Genomic DNA, 20,650 nt, shown 5'->3' with positions numbered 1-20,650 from the left:
GTCAGTAACTGGAGAGGCCAGACTGGCAAACTAAAAGGAGGTAAGGAAATAACACGGGACCACCACCCCACTATCTCTGCCATGCTTTTATTAAACCCTTTCCCTCTAATGTGTTAACCAACATGAATGGGGGCAGTTTCACAGATTTCTACTTGGCCTTCCTCACTAATAGGCCAAGTACCCAAATGAAAGGATTATCTCAATTATCAAGTGTTTCCATCGAAGTTACACATTCAGGAAATGACCACCTAGTAGATCTGTGGAGCCAGTAGACCCATTGGAAACTGCAGTGGACCCATTAGAAACTGAATTTTAGTCAGGACTCCATTTATTATCTGAACTTCATAAATCACTGCTTTACCAGGGGAGCCATGATGATGCTTTGGTTCCCCAAGCATCAAATTCAACTCTTACCTGTGTCCAATAGTCCTAGAAATGTCTGAGCATTTCCCTCTCCCTAGTGTACAGTCATCTTAGCAAACAACATCACTGCTTTTGAGGAAGGACTGAGAAATCATTATAATATCCAACTTCCAGAAAGTTGCTGGGACCTTTGTTCTAGGACCGAGGCCACCTTTTAGTCAATGGGTTCCAGATCTGAAAATGGTTCAAGTCCAGGATTTGAGCAAGGGTGTATGACTTGTTATTAGACTGATTGCTCTCATCTGTCTCTCCCCGCCCTTCTTTGTGCCTTCTTCTATTACAGATGTTAAATAGCACTTCTATTTTGTCTTTAGAGACATCATATTCTATTAAGCCTTCTCTGCAGTTTGTTAAATGTTCTTAAAGTTTGTTAAAATGCTAAACACAAACCTATCATATGATCTAGTTATTCTGCACCTAGGTATTTACCCAAGAGAAATGGATGCACATGTTAATACAAAAACTTGTATATGAATGTTCACAGCAGCTTTATTTGCAATACCCCAAAGCTGGAAACAACCAAAATGTCTATCAGTTTGTGAATAGATAAACAAAATGTGGGATATTCATACTCAGCAATAAAGTAAAATATTCATACATAAAGTTAAGACACGAACATTATGTAAAGTGAAAGCAGTCAAACACAAAAGACTATATACTGTATGATTTTATTCATATAAATTCTGGAAAAGGCAAAATTACTGTTCCAGAAAGATATATATAGTTACCTAAAGCTAGGGATTAAAGGAAAAGCATAGATTTTAAAGATGCATGAGGAAACTTTTTACAGTATTAGAAATATTCCATATTTTGATTATGGAATGATAACTGTATATAACTACCAAATATTAAAAATGGATTTTATTATATTTAAATTATGCTTCAATAAAGCTGGGTGGGGGGAGATCCTATGCTAAGCACTAAAGAAATAAAAAGATATCAAGACAATATCTCTGTACTCACATAATGTATAATTTTTTAAACGAGGAAACTACATAAAATGTGTTTAATAAATATATAACATGAGGCATGCTATGAAAAGAATGCAAAGTGTTGTGAAGATGTAAAGGAAATTTACCAGTAGAGAATTCTGAAGTGAGAATGGGTAAGAGGAGACTTCCACTTGGAGAGCTCTGACAGACCTCACTAAAAGAGGTAACATTCGAGTTAAGTCCTGACAGGTGAGTTAGATAGCTAAGAGAAGAAAAAATTTCAAGAGATGGATTAGGAACACTATTTATTATTTATTTATTTATTTATTTATTTATTTATTTATTTATTTATATAAAAACCATGGAGTGTATTTGGAAAAGGTTTAGCTGGGGCATAAAGATCATGCAGGAAATTATTAAGGGGTTGGGCAATAAAGACCAGTTAGAGCCAAATCACAGACCTCCTATAATTCTAGCATGTAAGCCACAGGAGCTGCTGAGAGTTATAGGGCAGAGCTTTGTGTCAGGCTGTTACACTGGAAGCTCAGTGCAGGATGGATTGGACAAGAGGCAGGAAGGAGGCTATGAAATGATATTGAAATTTTCCAGTTGAGAATCCTGAAGTGAGATGGACAAGAACGGAACTATATATGAGAATTTGCAGAACAAGAAATTGGGGGCTGCATGGATATGGTGGTGGAAATGAAAGATGATGAAGAGGACCTCTGAAGAATGGGTTGCCTCAATAACATTACTACTGGGCAGCGTTATTATCAGAAGCCTGCAGAAAGGAAAGGGGCGAGAAGGGGCTCTTGGGCTGGGTGATTGCCGAGTCACTCAGTGAACAGCGATGGAGCGCCAGCGCTGCTCCAGACCGGATACACAGGAGATACAGCAAGGAACCAGGCAGACAAAGTGTCTGTCTTCAAGGGGTTTATATTCTTCTTCAAGGCTACAAATAACAAGCATGTAAACATATATGATTAGTTTTAAATATAAGACAATTTATTACAATTAAGAGATGGTGTCTTTGAGAGACTATTTTTCCCAATGAAATACTAGATATCGAATTATAAGTGTTTATGGACTCAGCAAGTTTATTTTAAAATGGAGCTAGTGGGCATAGATAGCTACTGAAAAGAAACCTGTAGAAAGTAACAGTTTAAAGGGAAGATATAAATGTGTTAAATGGAAGAAGAAATTGGAAACAGAGTGCCTGAAGATGTTAAATAAAGGGAATAATTAATGGGATCATGCCTGCAAAAGGGATGGGATTGTGAGCACAGAATAAACTGTTGGCGTTGAAAAGGAAAATGGATCTGATTTCTCCGTTACTAAAATTAAGAATTTATAAGAATTAAGATTAAGAAGACAGATTAAAATACAAAGAAAATGTAAGGTGGGGATTATCTGAGGGAATATGAGTTTGGGAATGAATTGGATTTTTTCAGGTGATGTTAATCTTCAGATGATGCTATTCAGATGATGTGTTGGACTTCATGCAAATGAAGATAAAAGGAGCTGTGGCTGGATTTTCAGGTTTGAAGATAGAGAAAAAAGTATTTGGAATGACAGCTGTAAGGACTATGTAGCAATTGGTTAGTTGGGTTTACTGAGGGCTCATCTGAGGTTATATGCCATGAATTTTTGGAGCATCTAAGCAGCATAACTTTCTTCAGCAATCCAAGAACAGAGAATATAGAAAAGTCAGGTTGTAGAACAAAATTAAATTAATAAGTGGAAAATATGATGGAAAGCCTCAGGGATTAGGCATCCAAGAGTGTTGTTGAAATGAATGACGTGGTCAAATATAGGCAGAAAACTCAGGATTGGGGGAGAGGTCATGGTCATTCCATGACAAAATGACAAGCTGATGAAGAATAAAGCAATTGGAAAGGTGGGAAGTAAGGAAACTGTGCAAAGAAAGAAATAGCAGAGACTAGATACAGGGTTACAGAAGTTCCTAGAAATGATATCATTAGAATGAGGTGTCAGGCCTTAATTAAAAGTATTGTGTACAGTAAGGGTTTCAAACTTTTCAAATTTCAGTCCATCATTTACATATAAATCTCCATGTGAAATCCTGGGGTGCTGATTAAAGCCTAAACCTTTGCACACAGCAATTGCACAGTTCTTTGAGGAAATATGAAGAAGCATTTCATCTTTTGAATGGTCTATTTTTGCAAGTGGCTGTTATCAATGTGAAGTTATAAAAAGAAAACTTCAGATGCCTTCTCTGTGGTGCTGGCAACAGTCTCATTTTGGCCAGAAAAGGAGGGTGTGATTGGATTATAAACGAGAAGTTTCCTAAATGTGCCTTATGCTATATTTATGATGATTGAATTAAATTTCATTACCCCTGGGGTTTGGTGATCAACTTAGGGAACAGACAAAAACTAAGAAATAGAAAAGAACATTTGTCCTAATGTTCTGCTTCTCAGTAGAGAAAATGAATTTTTAAGAGCTACAGTATTTTGACTGAAAGAAACAAAGCTCTGGCAAGGCAGCAGGTGGTTATCGTTTTGAAACAGAAAAATAAACACATATTTCCATACCTTAAAGTTCAAAGTGTTCTTTTGAATTTAGTCCAACTGAATATCAATGTCTCTTGAGTGTAAATGCTCATGGGTGAGCTCTGAAATGCTAATAGGATGAGTGGCTTCGTGACTCTGGATCACATATTCCAAGTTCTAACTACAAATAAGAAACAAAATATCTTACCCAGTTTACCCTGTAAATTGCACTTCTGAAAGCAACACCATTTGGGGAACACCCACTGGAAACATCACAGTGATAACGGAACCAAAAACATTTGGTTAAACCAATTCCCTAGGAGCAATTTCACTTGCCTGAGCAGCACACCCAGCTCTCTGAGGTCTCCCCAGAATAATCGGCCTGTTTTAGCTGAAGAACAGAATATCAAACTGACTGCACTGCTTAGCCCAATTGGGTCACATCTCTATGGATTTAATGCTTAATTTGTTTTCTTCTACAGTGGCAGACTTTTTTCTCTTCTTTTCTAGACTACAGAGAAGAAATTAATCTTTTGTTTGTTTGTTTGTTAATTCTCACCAGAAAATATTTTTTTGGTGAGGGTATTTTTTCCATTTATTTATTTCCTTATTAGTTCACTTATTTATTTTAGACAGAATGGAAGGGAGAGAGAGAGAGAAACATTGATGTGAGATGCAGCCATTGGTTGCCTCCCGCACACACCCTACCTGGGGCCAGGGATTGAACCTGCAACCCAGGTATGTGCCCTTGGCAGGAATCGAATCCAAGACCCTTGGGTGCTTGGGCCGACTCTCTAACCACTGAGCCGCATGGGCCAGGGCGAAATTAATCTTCTTAATATGGTTTAGAAGACCTGCAAAATACTTGATGGTGTGCTTTGATGGGTATCAAATGGAAGCAAGAGACGTCTTTCTTACAAAATAAAATACTGTGTCCCAAGGGGTGCCATTCACATTATATTCTACCTTGTGCAACATGGTGGCCCTGGGGAGAACAGATGACAAATGAGTTTACGGCTAAGTGTGCCTTACCAAATGTTTGCTGTGCAGAACAGGTTGTCTATTTATCATGCAACTTTTGCCCAGCACTATTCTAATCCTGTGGGAAAGATAACATTATTATCTCATTTTACACATGAAGAAACTGAGTTAAAGAGACATTATGTACCTTGTCCTTGGTCATAAAGCTAATAAGTGACAGAGCCAGAACTTGAAACCAGGTAGTCTGCTGCCAGAACCTGGACTAGTCTGCTTTTTAGATAGAGATCCAAATCAAAGTAAAATAACAAAAAACAAAACAAAAACCTTATAGTCTGTGAGATCTACAATGAAAAAACTACTTGGCTTGTAACTTAATTTATTATCCAAGCTGAGACTTTCAAAAGCAAGTACTAGATATGTATTCTCATAACTTTTAAAAATACAAAACAAAATAAATTGATAATGGTATCTAAGAGAGCAAATCTAATTATGTAGCAATTATTCCTTCCCTGTTAACATAACAACATCTAATCTGTGCAAAAAATAAAGAAACCAGGAAAGTTTCTGTTAGAGGGGATTGTTGGACACTACTCTTCATTTTTTTTCCTTTTAATTGAAACACAGTAAAAGAAAAGTATGGGCTTTATTTTGCCATACATTTCTTTACCTTTAACATGATAAAATTAATAAATGGCAAAAGAGAAATATTAATTTCTTTATAAATTTCTTTATAAAATCTAAATTTATAAAGATAAACTAAATATCCTAAATGAAAGGCAATTATTGGTACTGTTACTTTTCTATTGGTTCTATCCATCTGCTTCCTGATGATGCTATTATCTGATTTGATTTTCATATTTGAAAATTTGAAATTTTCTATTTAATTTTTATCTAATTAAAAATTTAATTCATATCTAATTGAAGTAAAATTTTCAGGAACATGACAGAACTTTTCACAGTATGTTATATAGAATTTCTATAACACAACTTAGTTTTATCACACACAGAAACTATTTTCCTTGAGTTAAAACAAAGCATTACTGATTTAAATGTGCCAGGCAACCACATAATACAGTTTTTCCCTTAAGATGAATCTCATACTTGACAGTGTTCATAGATCATTCTCAGATCCTGACAGATAACATGATTGTAAAGATTTTACAAACAAGCTAGTAAGGTATGGCAAGGCTCACAGAAATGAAACTCTGGCAATTGGTAAAAGGATTCTCAATAAAATAGAAAATCCTTATACCTGAAATAGCGATTGTCAAAGACTGAGATAAAGACATTTGGATGGAAATTGATTGGCAAAGTCAAAAGTAGCAAAAACGCTTTAGAATTCAACTTTGCTCTGTAGCTCAAAATCAAAGTCACAAACAAGAGAGAAGATGAAAATTTCCATCCTGAAAGTGAAACAGAATGTCCTCATGACTTTGATTAAATTCAGCTTTAAATCCTAGTTCTAAAAATCATTTCCTCTATATTTAAAGAAAGATCTAGCCTTTCCTCCAATAATCAGCAACCCTCGAGGCAGCAGAAAGCAGTAGCCTGGACCTAGCTAATGGTCACAGGGTCCCATCTCTGGCAGGCTAAAGATAACATTTGACCTAAGTTATGTTTCAGTTTCTGAACCCTAAGGTGGCTACTTTCCCATAAAGCCAGACAGAAGGACACGAAAACAGACCTCAGAGCTGTCCTCAAGACCTGAAGAAATGATTCATCACCCTCACCTCACCTCTGACCAATCAGGTCCTAGTACAACCCTGAACCCCGAACCCCGAACCCATGGTGGTGCCTTGTGATTTCACCCTATATAATCTGTAACTTACACGCCACAGGAGAGTTCAGACTTTTGAACATTAGCTTCCTGTTCTCCTGGATCCCAAGCCTCATCGATAAAACAGCCAGTATTTCTCCACTGCTGTTCTCAGTGTTCAGGGCCTGGCTCTGCTAGCACCAGGTGGATGAACTCTTTCTGTTCTGTAACAAAAGCTTAACGTAAAAAGATGTTTCCCATCTAGGTTTAAAAGTGCCAAAAAGCAAATGCATTAAAGAGAACTACAATTGTTTCTAGAAAATTTTCTTAGAGATCCTGCAGGGTTTTTTCAAGAAACGTTAATTGAACAGAGTATTAAAATCTCCTTCTTGGAAAGCTGAAAAACTACATGATGTTTCTATCGATCTGGAAGAAAACCTGAGGCTGCGTGAGATTTATTTTGCCACATCTATGAATGCACAAGAGGACTGCACTCAAGAGTGTTGGAAATATTAATAATATGCAGATTCTTTAGGAGAAAATGACCCCAGCCTCCAGTTTGAGGAAGAGTGCACCCTGCCCCTGCCCCTGGGCTCTCTCCCTGCATAGCAAGTCCAGAGTACACCTGAGACAATGCTCCCTGTAGAAAGTGTCAGCATGCCTATTAGGATGTGTAATATTCAGTTTTTCCAAAACTTTGTCTTTTATTGGCCCAGCAAACAATTTCTAATGTACAAAATTTACATTGAAAGGGAAATTTTAGTTAAGACTGGAGAGTGACTTTGAGAAGTAAAAAAGATGGAGCGTGTGCGTGGGGGAGGGGGCACATGAGTGCACTTACTCTGCTTATCTCTATTCATCTATCTGCACCCAAGAGAATGAAAGATGCATGACTTAATAAAGGGATGTAATATCAGTAAGAGCCTTTCCTCATTCTTTGTTCCAGCTGGATTTGAAGGTCAGTGTGATTTTACCAACAAATGCTGCCTATGAGAACCCATGGCAGAAAACAAAGAGCGGCAGCAAGGAACAAACAACATAGAAAATTAAGGAGCTGGCAGTTTTTACTCCTCAATTAATTCTTCTTTTTTGCCTCTGTGCCTCTTCTTGACTCCCAACCTGAGCTGTCCTGCCTGGATCCTGTGGACCAAGGACAGGTGTTAAGGTTTGGTTCTTTTGTTTTCAAATAACAAAAGCCACTTGGATTATCTTTTTTTTGGGGGGGGGGCTTAAATATAAGGATGCTCAGTTGAAGAGTTGAAGCTACTCTGCCAACTATTCTTTCTCCTTCCTCCTGTCTCTCTTCATCCCTATTTCTCTATGTACATCATCTATGCACATCAGTGCATCTCTATGCACATCTCTCTTTTACTCTCCCTACCTACTCAGAGCTTTTATGCTCCCTTATAATTTTAGTTTATACATGGCTTGGACTAATCACAGTCTTGATTCATGACAGTCCTTTAAAAAAATTCCTATGTTGCTTTAATTTCAGATTCCCAAGATAATGTTGTTGACTCAATTCATTCCTTTTTATACAGCCATGGTTTAGAAATATTGGGTCACAGTAATGGCTTGAATTGTGTCCTTCCAAAAGATATGTTGATGTCCTAACCCTTCTGATACCTGTGAATATGACCTTATATGGAAATAGGGTCTTTGCAGATGTAGTCAAGTCAAGATGAAGTCTTTAAGGTAGGCCTTTAATCCATTATGACTGGAGTTCTTATAGGAAGAGAGAAAGTTGGACATAGGCTCAGAGGGAAGACTGCCATATGAAGACTGAGGCAGAGATTGAAGTTTTGCTTTCGCAAGCCAAGGAATGCCTGCAGCTACCAGAGCTGGAGACGATCCTCTCTTGCAAGCTCCTAGCTGATACCTCGATTTTAGACTTCTAGCCTCCAGAACTGTGAGAGAAGACATTTATGTTGTTTTAAGTCACTCACTTTGAGGTACTTTATTATGGTAGTCCTAGAAAAGTAATACAGTCACTTTAGTCAATTGTCCAACCTTGATCCAAATATTTAGAGGGTAACATCTATCCAAAAATGATACTTTTGTCCTTTGGCTGAGTTTGTGGGAAGAATTTTTTCCCTTATAAATTGTGGAGATAGGTAGCCAATATCCATATCTCTTGTCAAGAACACACCTGGTGACTATTGCTAATAAAGATCTTCTCAAAAAAGGGAGAAGGGATCTGTTCTTTTTTGTCAGAGGTATATGGTTTATTCTCCAATTTCTGGGAAAAGGAAAATTTTCAAAAGGAAAAAAAATTCTTCTAAAACTGGAACTAGTGAATTCTTTTAAAATGTCTTTTTATTTTCTTCTACCAGAGTTCTCATATTTTTAAAAGGAGAATTTAAAAACAGGAAGGATTTCATACTGACCATTGACCATCATGCATCATTTTGTGAATTCTTCTGTTCTCATTAGCATGATGGAAGATACTAAAACCTGAAATAAAGCCCAAGCAACAGGCACAGTGTGCCATCCAAAATAATCTATTCATTCCCTTTTATTTTTCATTGAAATATAATTGACATATAACATGGTGTAAGTTTGAGGTGTACAATGTGTTGGTTTGATATATTTGTCTATTTCAATATGATTATCATCATGGTGTTAGCTAACCCCCCCGTCACATCACTTACTTGGAAGGAGAGGAATCAGGAAAGTGAAGATGTGGCCAGTGGAGTAGAGAAACAGGAGGCGTCCTGGAATAGTTCCGTGGAGGGCCTTAGAGCTATTCACCTGGTCTACAAAATTCACAAGGGCCTCACACCCACCAATACAAGCTCAAAATGTTACTTTCTGCAACAATTCACGTGTGAGGTCAAAGACAGACCAGAGATTCCACACACTGCCCTGAATTCCAAATGTCTCCAAGTCCTGGTGCCATTAGACAGTAACTCGGACCTAAAGCCCTTCTATTTATAGTGGAGAGTCCCATCATGCAAAACTAAAACAAAACAAAAAAGTACATTTCGACTCCTATCCTGCCAATGATGTGCTGGATCTGGTTTATACCAGTTAATCAGAGCCCAATGTCAAATTGTCAGAAATTCTGTCAGCCATTGACATCACACTATAGCATAAACCATCTTGGGAGTATTTATCTCACAGGCATCAGCTAATACTACAAATCAGGATCTTTCTTCTTCCAGAGAGTTGCATGTTTCTCATCGGCCACAACACCACTCACCCTGTTCCCATCATACTGCACCTGCCAAAATGTCCTTAGTTTTTAATCAGATATTCCACCTCTTGGTCACCAAGTTCCAACTTCTCATTGCTTTCCAGTTTGGGAAACTACCTGCTTATAATCCTCCCTCTGTCACAGAACAACAAATGAACAATGGAAATCAGTTGTTATATATCCCACCAACAACTCATCTGGTCCACACATCATGGTATCAATCACTCATGGCACTACTGCAGCAGTAACAGCTATTATCACTAACACCATTCTCCAACCCAAACCTACCACCTACAGAGGGAAAAATGCTTTTTAAAAGTTTAAATTTATAAGTGGGCATTTGAAAATATTTAGTGATAAAAATTTTAATTTGACTAAGTCAAAAGGAACATATTCCCTTTAAGAAATAGGAAGTAAGACTAATTCCTCAGACAAGCTGCCTCTGCAGAGCCCAAAAGAGCAGCTGTGAGCGTTGGCTTCAATCCAGCTTGATAAGTTAGGGATGGTCTGCTGTAGTTCATGGAAATTTTAATGTTCACAGTTCCACTCTTTAAGATCTCTAGCAAGGATTGTTTATCCCTTGTGATTTTCAATTGATTTCTCTCCTACAAAAGGAGAAATAAGCCTTGTTCAAAGTGTAAACCTTTCTAGACTACAATAATAACATAAGAGGATGAATCCTATTTTTTATCATTTTTGTAACTGCACTCCTTTTGCTTCCCCCACTATATTTTTGTGCCTAATGAGACAGAAAAATGCTGATATAAAGGTGCTAATTTATCAACAGATTATTCCTGATATTTGCACATAAATTGCTATTCTGACTAAAAAATCACTCATTAGTCAGCTATAATATATCAATTTTTACCATTAGAGATTCATTCCTTTGGTTTAAAAAAGTACTGTGTTAAATCACTCACATTTTAATATGAACCAAATTATCCAAAATGTTAAAAATTTATACTCTTCACACTAGAATCTTTGCACACCCAGATTTTATGAGGTTCTGGACTGCATTAAAGTGATATATATATATGAAGCTTAGACTTGATCAAGAGAGATATTCATGAAGAATACATGATTCCTTTGAAGTGCCTCTGAAGATGGTACCAGAACAAGTTTATCTCTGTATAGTAAAATAAGAAGGTAGGTAATATGTCCAAGATCACACACTAGTAAATGGTAGAGCCGAGGTCTAATTTCAAAACTCTAGTCTTTACCCTATATTGTGTTGCTTAGGGGAGTAGAAATTAGGGATTAATCTCTGATAATATGCAACAATCCCAGGAATTTGGGCATGTTTTTGTCCTAAATGACAGCTGCTTGGATTATGAAAATGTTAACTGGTGTTCTGCAAAAATCCTTGGCAAGACAAAGGACAATCTAAGAATTTCATTTTCTGTTCCTTGAAATCCATCCATTAGGGATTCACAGGAAGGTGATAATGATAGCTTTCAATTAATAATATTGGTATTAGTTTCCCATGGCTGCTATAACAGATTATCACAAATTGTGTGGTTTAAAACAACAAAAATTTATTTCTTTACAGTTCTGGAGACAAGTTCAAAATCAAGGTGTCAGTAGGACCATGCTCCTCTTGAGGCTCTGGAGGAGTATCTTTTCCTTGTCACTCCAGCTTCTGGTGGATGTCAAAATTCATTGGCTTGTAGCCATATCTCTCTCTATTCTGTTTTCACATAGCTTTCTCCTGTTTGTCTGAATTATCTCCTTTGCTTCTCTCTTATAAGGACATTTGTGATGGAATTTAGAAACCATCCAGATAATCCAGGGTAACCACTTCATCTCAAAATGCTTAATTTAATTGAATCTACAGAGACCCTTTTCCCACATAACTTACCATTTACAATTTCCAGGGATTGGGACTTAACATCTTTGGATGGTCATTAGTCCATATGTAATACCATAGTACTATATTTGGTGAAATCTATTTTTCATTCACACACAGAAGAACTACATGTAGTGGTAGTTAGATTATCAGTCTATTTTTGCTTCCTTGGAAAAAATTGACAGGAGGCTGCCCTTTATCTTTTATCTTCCCCAAATTTTTATCACCCTGCCTACTCTCTATTTTCCCCAATTCCACCTTCATCCTATGCTAAATTGAGAACTATTTCTGGAGTATAGGTTAGGCATAGGCTGCTTGTAATGCTATCCTTAGACACAGGCTACTAGTGCCACTGCCATGAGACCTACACTCTGGCCTTGCTACTGCTGCACTTTTCCCCACAAGGTAGAGTCCCTAGATCCAGAGAAGTGCTTACCTAGAGCTCATGCCTCACCCCCTTCCATTCTAGACCACACTCTGGGCACCTGAAATCTTGAAATTCCCTGCCCAAAGAGCCCCAAAGTCTTTTCTCTCAAAGATGAACTGCATGGCCTGGCCAGTGTAGATACCCCTAGCCCTGAGAGATGCCCAAGATGAGGCTAGATAAGCTATGGATTCACGTGGATGAAGAGCTTGAAACATCTCTAGACATGCATTTCGGGTCGGAGCTAGGTATAAAAAGTGAAGGTGGGAGGCCTGTGGGCTGAGATATTTCATTCATTCTTTGACCCAATGCCCTGCAAATGTAAGAGGTGGACCTGGCCCTGAGGACAGGAATGGAGGCAAAACCAGGTATGGCTGTAAGCTGCCCTTTGGCTTCTTCATGACACGATTGGAGACAGGAGAACACCAGGTATTTGGGAACAGCTAAGTTACTGCTCTGCTGATTTAATTTCTAATAAATGCTAAAAACCATAATGCTTGTCTTAATATGTTGATAGCCATAACTGTGTTTATCTTTTTTGACTCAATAATTTTGCTTCCTCAAATTTAGTCTGTGAAAATATTTCAAAATACAGAAAAGGCTTTATATACAGATTTTCACCCACAAATTGTTTTTTTTTTTAAGGAAATAAAACAGAAACATCTCAAATGCCCAGTAATGGACACATGGCTAAATAAATTGTGGTATATTGAAATCAACATAATGGATCTTATAAAAATAAGTTACAAATTTATTTAATAACTTTTAAAAATTCTTACAATGTTGAATAAAAATAAAAGAAACAAGTTATAAAATTATAACTGCAAAATGGTCTCAACTATGTGAAATTCTAGAAAATAAATGATTTCAAGAAAGTAACCAAAATGTTAATAACCCATAGAAGTAGGATTCTGGATTATTTGTATTCCACTTAATTTAATTAACAAATTGTCTACAATAACATACATTACTTTTATAACCAGCTTTTTAAAGCAGCTTTAAAAAGAAAACACTGAGACCACTTAAACATGGTGTTTGTCATTTCCTTCCCAAAACCACACTAGATGATAATAGAGAGATTTTTTTTAAAAGAGTATAAACCCATAAAGAAAAAGAGAATAGGAAAGAAGACGATAGCAAATAGAAATTTGGAAAATAGAAATCTGGTGGATAAGAGGTCATTGGTGACATATAGCTTAGAAAAGTGACTTTACTAACCAGCAGCAGGGAGAAGCCAGGCTGATCCACAGAGAAATTTCTGATTCTCAAGAATTGGAGGCACCCTGCTGCTATATATGAGAGTCCGAGTGCAAATGAACTATAAAAACAACAGGACAGATTGAAAATCTGTAAAAACTGCCTTTAGAACCCCAGAAGCCTCATCCAACCCAACAGAAGACAGAGGTCTATTTTCTTTAAAAGAGTGTACCAGAAAGATTCTGCTAAAATGCCTAGGCAGAACTGAGAGTTAGCATGCTGTATTGAAAGTATGGTCATCAAATAAATGTTGACATCTCTGTTAGCTTCCTCCAGAATGCTGGTAGAAAGCCTTTCATCTTTCAGATAGGAAACTGACCAAACCAAGAGAAAAGACTACATGTACTGACAAGTGGAAGTCCCTCAAGAAATAAGCCATCCATTGATAAGCCCTTTACATTTATACCTACATATCAGCCAACAATTTATTGCCTCATTCTTAAAAATGAGTGGAAGCCAAGGATCATGTCATTTGAGGAAATTCTCCAACATAAAAGAGAGAAGTTAAGATATCCAAAAAGTAAAACATAATTCAGGAGAAATAGAAATATTGCAGTAAGCAAATAGAAAGTTAGAATGAACTATAATTGAAACCCTCGGAGAGGTAAAGTAGTATACTTAATCTACAAAATAAAAACACAAGCTTATGAATCTAAGAATATTGAGGGGGAAAAAAGATCTTTGCATTTTAAAAACAATATGATAGCAAAATCTCAACAACAACAAAAAGATTTGGAAGCAAAGTTAACCTTTGCAGGATGAGTGGTAGAACCCATCCTCAAACCTGGGTTTCCAATATTCCTCTCCTTGCCTTCCATCAATGCCTATCCTTAATGTATTCTTATGGATGGTGGCTGTGGTTTAAAGAATTCATCCAGGGCACTCTAAGCCTCTTTTAGAACTGTATATCGAAGCACTCCAATTTCAAAGAAATTTCATTGCTGGACTCTGCCATTCATCTGGAAATAGAAGAATAGATTTTCTCTCCCTTCTATTTCCCCCTCATTCTTAAATGCATTCTATCTGATAATTTTATACCAACTGCTCATGGTGTGTTTTACTTTCTTATTCCAGGCAGCACAAAATTGGCTCTACTTTTATAGCCTTTGGAAATAGGACCCAGAATTAGGAAGAGGTATTGACATGCTCCCAGAGGCCATCCACAGCTCCAGCAGTAACTTTCACTAACACCAGCCAGCTCTATCCACAGATGCAGCCCTACCCTAAACCATTTTTTGCTCAGCCCTCCAACCTCTCCAAGATCATTAATTACCCACTCCTTCAACACATTCATGCTGCACTTGTAGGTGCTGCCAACACAAGCCTGTCTCCTTTCATGTGGTTGTTTGAAACTTTCACTGCAGCCAAAGCTCAGATTTAATCATTTAATTCTGATGCACTTTCTCTAACAAATTGTCACAGCATTTAAGTACAGTATGAAAGATCTGGGACTATGACAACACTGTTCACCAGTGTTATTCTCACAAAGGTTCATCTTTGTGAGAAGTTAAATTCCTGGTTTTAAAAAGCTTTTAGGCTAGTTGTTTTTATTGTCACTCGATATATACTGGAGTTCTAGAAGAATCAAACATACAATGATGAAATTGCTTTCTAATTGCATTGAACCAGAAGCATTACATAAAATAAAAATTCATTAAAATAGATGCACCTTAAAAAGGAAGAGCAAGTGTATCCTGCAATGAGAAAGCTCAACACCTGAATCCATAAAACAAATGTCTTAGAGGAAGTCATTCACATCATTAAGGTGTGTAATCAATTAGAATTTTTCAAAAATAAAATCCTTTAGTCCACCTAAACCACACTCACATAATTTGCAATTGATTAACTATATACTTTGGAGCACATAAGTTTACTTTTGCAAGAGCTACAATATTTATCAGATAGAGTTCCCAAAATAATTTTGTACATATTATCTCATTTGGTCTCATTTACAACTCTGTAAGTATACAGAGCAGGTCTTGCCTCCAATTTATAGATGGTGAAATTACTTAGAATGAGTGAAAACAAGCTTCCTTCAAATAAATGTTTCTCCTTTGCACATAGCAATGCTTCTAGCAGTACCTAAATCTAGAAGGAACTCAACAAATATTTCTGGGGAGGGGAAAGAAAACAAAAAACCCATACCTGAAGAAAATATTTACTTTCAAAGTTATAATTTAAGTCATTTAAAAGAACAATGTTTGCAAGCATAACACATGGTGAAATACTGATGCACCGAGGGTTTGTTTTTTTAACTTCCTGGAAGAGACAAAGTCTCTTCCCTCACGCTCTGAACCTAAGTCATCCTTGGGTGAAATGTCAGCCTAACTTACTGCATTCTTTATAATATCTGTAGCTCAGAAATCAACAAGGTAAATAAGGTAAAATCTAACCAATGCTGAGCTACTTGTTGAATAAGTAGTATAATCTGAAGTACCGAAAGCTATTTAAAGAAATAAAGTTAGTTCTAGTATTTTTGAATCACACAAAGCAACTCAAAGAAGGCCAACAATATGACTTTGGTGGAGGAATCAGTAAAACATTGTTCGCTCTGTGACAGAGGTGGTCACATTGTTTGGCGATCATCTGTTTTCATGCATAATCGCCTCCACTTCCCAACCCCAGGGTGGTGTCTAGGCTTTATTCATCTTGGTACTGCCAGAGCCCGTCTGGCCCATGTATTGTAGAGACTCAATAAATGTTTCATTAGGAGGGTAATTAATGAATAAATAAGCTGATGTTGAATGGTTGTTGGCTACATCTTGGCAGATCGGATAACACAGGCTGTAGAGTCAGAAAAATTTGGATTCACTTTCCAGCTCAGCCAAACAGTGGCAGTATGGTCTTGAGTTTCTCAGCCTCTCTGAGTCCCTCTTGTCTCAACTGTAAAGTGAAGGTAACAGTGGGTGATAATGCTTGCCATAGAGGGCTGCTCTGACAAGAAGAGAAAATGACGGAAGCATTTGAACTGTTTTCCCTGACACTTTGTATATACTATAAATATACTTTATGAAAATTTGTTTTATATCAACTTTATATCTCTTTACATATAAACTTTATATCTCAAAATAGCATAGCCCCGAATAAGCAAGTCCGGAAATAGTAGAGTTCTATTCAATTCACTGTCCTCTTTTAATACACGAGATAGGGAGAGATTAATTAAAAGTGATGCTAGTGACCATTAATTAAAATACAAAATGAATAATGGGTAAGTTACCATCCGTTAGAATGTCTCCCTGAATAGAGCTTTGATGTCAGGTTGATTACTCATTTTATTAAGTGGATATTCATTGGGCTCCTTAAGATTAATAACTTTGTCCCAGTAATTTGTTGAAATTCAGACTCTTGAGGTGATTTAATGACAGCAATTCCTACATAGGAAAATTATGGTTCATGAAATAGCCTGGAAACCAGGTTTAAGGCCAAAAATAATTGAAAGAAACAAAAACAAACTATTGGGAAACCTCTGTGGGAATCCCCTATTACCATCGTTGCAGAGCATGATAACCCGACCTGGTGTGATTTCTAATTCCCTGCAAGCCTTTCTACAATGAAAATGTCATGCTGAAAAACTTGGCAATTGCTTTAGGGAAAGGTAAGCTGCCCAGATTACTGGAAAATATTTTGACATTTAAGTGACCCTTCTATTCTGTGTTACAAAAAAAAAAGTTCCAATTAAGCTCAGAGCTTTCCTATTACTTACTCTCCCAATTCTGGAAATAAAGGCTGTAAGAAGTTGAATGCTTCGCCTGCTGTGGGAGCACAGCCGAATGCTCTGCATGGGGAAGGGAGCTGGCTAACCTGCCTCCCAAGAAGATGGGAGATGACACAAATTGCTGGTTTTTATGAAGTTTATCACCATTTCCCCACAGCACTACTCCCCCCCCCACCCCCCCCGCTGGCTGTGGCCCAACACAGATGCTCACTTCAGTTGGCGGTACACAGGGTGGAGTCTAATGTTGGAAGGTTCTGGTCCTGGTTTTGCTACTAATATATTGTGTAACGCTGAGTAAGCCTCTTCTTCCCTTAGAATCTCTGTTTTCTTATCTATTAAATGAGAATGTTGAACCAGCTGATTTCTGAGGCCCCTTCCAGCTCCAGTATTCTGTGGTGTGCATTTGTGCTCAGGAGTGAAGGAAGGAAAAGGCAGAGCTTGTGCTAATGATGTGCTTTCTCCCAGGCAGCCAACTCTCCCCTGTTTCCAGGGGAAACCCAAGCATTGGAATAGAGTAACCCAAATGATCAGCGGCCCGGGGGCGGGGATGGGGGGGCCAGACCAGCTCCAGGGTTCAGAAATGAGACACAGGCCCAGCAGGCTCAGCCAGGCTCTGGCAACATAGGTGGGGTTTGATTTCCAGACTTACTTGGAAAGTACTGGACAAAAGGCACTTCTGTTTTCTCTCTAGTGCTAATTAGGAGTCTTTCCTTGCAGGTAGTAGAAATCATACCAAAGCAGTCTGAGGAAAAAGGCAGAAATGGTTGTACAGATATAATCTGGACCTGGGAAGGAACTGGGACTGTGAAGCTTCAGGAACCCAGGAAGTACTCACCTGCTCGCTGTCGCTTGTCTCCGCTTCAGTTGACATGTCTCCTTCTCTTCCTCCTCTCCTTTTTTCCCCTTCCTCCCTCCCAATAGGCTTCCTCTACTCTCCACCCACATAGAGAAATATAAACCTACCACTGCTCCTGACTTCCTATGTTACAGTTTTACTCACATCTGGAGGAGAACTGGCCTCTGAAACCATTTCCAGTTCACCTGAAAAGAGATACTGAATGGACCAGGTATCTATGCCTTGTCCAAACTGTGGCCAAAAAAGTTGGGGCGGGGGGGGGGGGGGTAACTAGACAATAGTTCTGAAATTTCAACTGTAAGGCCTAATCTTCTCAAACTCTTCACAAATATAAAGCACACTGGCTTTCATTTGTCCATCTAAATTTGGTTATATGAATGCTCAACCTCACTCACCTTCATAATGTAGCTAATGGCCAAAATATATTCTTAAACTGTAGGGGTTTATATATTTTTTCAGTAATGCTAGGCAATTAAGCATAATCACATTTAAAAGGAGAGGTCTTTAAATGCCTTTCCAAATCATACTTGATTTAGTTGCTGCCGCTTGGTTCATAAAATTCAGAATGTTGTGCTCCAGAGATGATTTCCTCTGGAATTCCATCCTGAAATAATTCACTCTTAATCAACATGAAACATTATGCTTGAGTTCCCTGGTAGGTTATGTTTATAGCTTGTATTATACGAAGGTTCCAAATTGATGTCAGGACCCTGAGAATAGCTTCAGGAATTAAAAGAAGAGGGAAAGAAATGGCCAGAGATATTTAAACACTATTTGCTCAGGTAGCATCAAAGAGATAATTGTTGGTTTCTCTGGGAGATTTATAGAGCCCTTCCTTTCTTAGCTACCAAAGCATAGAAATTTATTTTTACTTAATCATTGACTCACTCAGCAAGGACTTATTTATTGTCTACCCTGCAAAAGTAATCACTAGGTAGGTTCTTTCTTCCTCATGTAATCAGATTGGTCATTTGTTACCAAGAGAAGAATATGTTCCACCATCACCATGCTCAATCATGAGTCACTTAAGATTCATTAAACATCTAACATAAATACATTTTCAGTTTTATGCATTTTTTTAAATTCTTGAATAAAAAAGCATGTGTTGTAAAAAATACAAATGATAGAGACATAAATAAAGCAGAAGGTAAAAGTCTCCTACAATCACATTCTTTCATCTCTTTCTTAAGTTTGCTTGTAAATTCTGATAGATTTTTCCTATGCATATACAGATTACATGTGTATGTAATTCACAAATATAAAACTATATATTATATAAATATACAAATGCACATAAGACACATATACATATTTTCATAATAAAATCAAAATATACATATTATTTTGCAGCTAGTTTTCATTACTTATTAATGTGTGATAAATATTTGTTCTTATCTACCTCTGTCTTTTAAAAGGCAACATTGTAGTCCATTATTTGACTATAACAAAAGTCTTTCAATCTCCTAATTATACCCAATTTAGGTCATTTCCATTTTTTTCTATATAAACAGGTTATTATGAACACTCTTATATGTACATCTTTGTTCAGTCAAGTTAAGATTTCTAAAGAATAAAACCTTAGCAATAGAAGTGCTAAATCAGAGGCTATAGATGCTTATCATTTCAGTCATAACTGCCAAATTGCTTTCCAGCACTGGGTGTCTAACCAATCATTGCTACTCATCCAGATGAAAAAAGGTTACCCCAACGTTTTAATATGCACTTCTTGGCAACACATATTTACCTTTTGTTTTTAGTTTCTTCTGGCATTACCAATTTATTATTCTTTCTCACTTTTTATTAGTATTCCTTTTATACTGATTTTAGTATGCTTTATATAACATTGTTGTTAACCCTTTGTGTCTGAAGGTATATTGTTTTTTGTATAACCTTACTTCGTTTTCAGTTGTCTTTCAGCAGATTTGTGACTTGGAATTAATACAAAAAAGTGAAAAACTTTATGTAATCAAGAACATCCATTTTTCCTTTTGTTTTCTGGTTTCCATCTGTGGATACAAAAGGGGCCACATGCTACAGCTGGCAAGCTTAGGCGAGGCCAGCAAACGGGCCCTACAAACTCAGAGACCAAAAGTAACCACATAGGATGTTCTGAACATAAAAATTCCTAACTAAAAACGGGTCATGGCACGTAGTCATCTCCTAGGCCTGTAACTTGTTTGACAAAGTCAGTCTTTACTTTAAGTGAGCCTGTCCATTGTCCTTTTGCATCTAAGATAACATACCCTTGAAATGTCAGAGTAATCTCCTTTTCCAGACCCCTCAGGGCACAATCCCCACACCAGAGCAGGAGACCACAGAAACCCACCTTAGTTATCTTGTTTTCTGCATACCTCTCTAAGTGCTGTAAATGTTCATTATTAACAATCAAAGGAGGAGACAAGGAGACTTACGTGAAGTCCATTGGTGGTAGATTAAGGGGGCTGGAGAAAGCAAAATTGGGGAATCTCTGGGACTGGATAAAGAATAAAATGGAGACACACACACTTATTTTACAATGGTGGGTACAGGATAGTTAATAATTAACATTTATAGCACATAGAGATGGTATTCAAAGAACATGGTAACAATGAGGGGTTCTGTGGTCTCTTGTGTGAGGTTATGCCCTTGAGGGTTCTGGATAAAGATTATTCTGACATTGCAGAGGTATTATACCCAAAGGAGGGCCTGACCTTGAACAGGTCTGCCTATAGCTGACGGGGCGTAGTGTGTGGGTTCTTGACTTCGTGCAGG

The sequence above is a fragment of the Miniopterus schreibersii genome (assembly GCF_964146895.1).
Source record: "Miniopterus schreibersii genome assembly, chromosome: 2".
Lineage (NCBI taxonomy): Eukaryota > Metazoa > Chordata > Mammalia > Chiroptera > Miniopteridae > Miniopterus > Miniopterus schreibersii.
The sequence above is the reverse complement of the archived record's forward strand: the minus strand, read 5'-3'. Positions refer to the sequence as shown.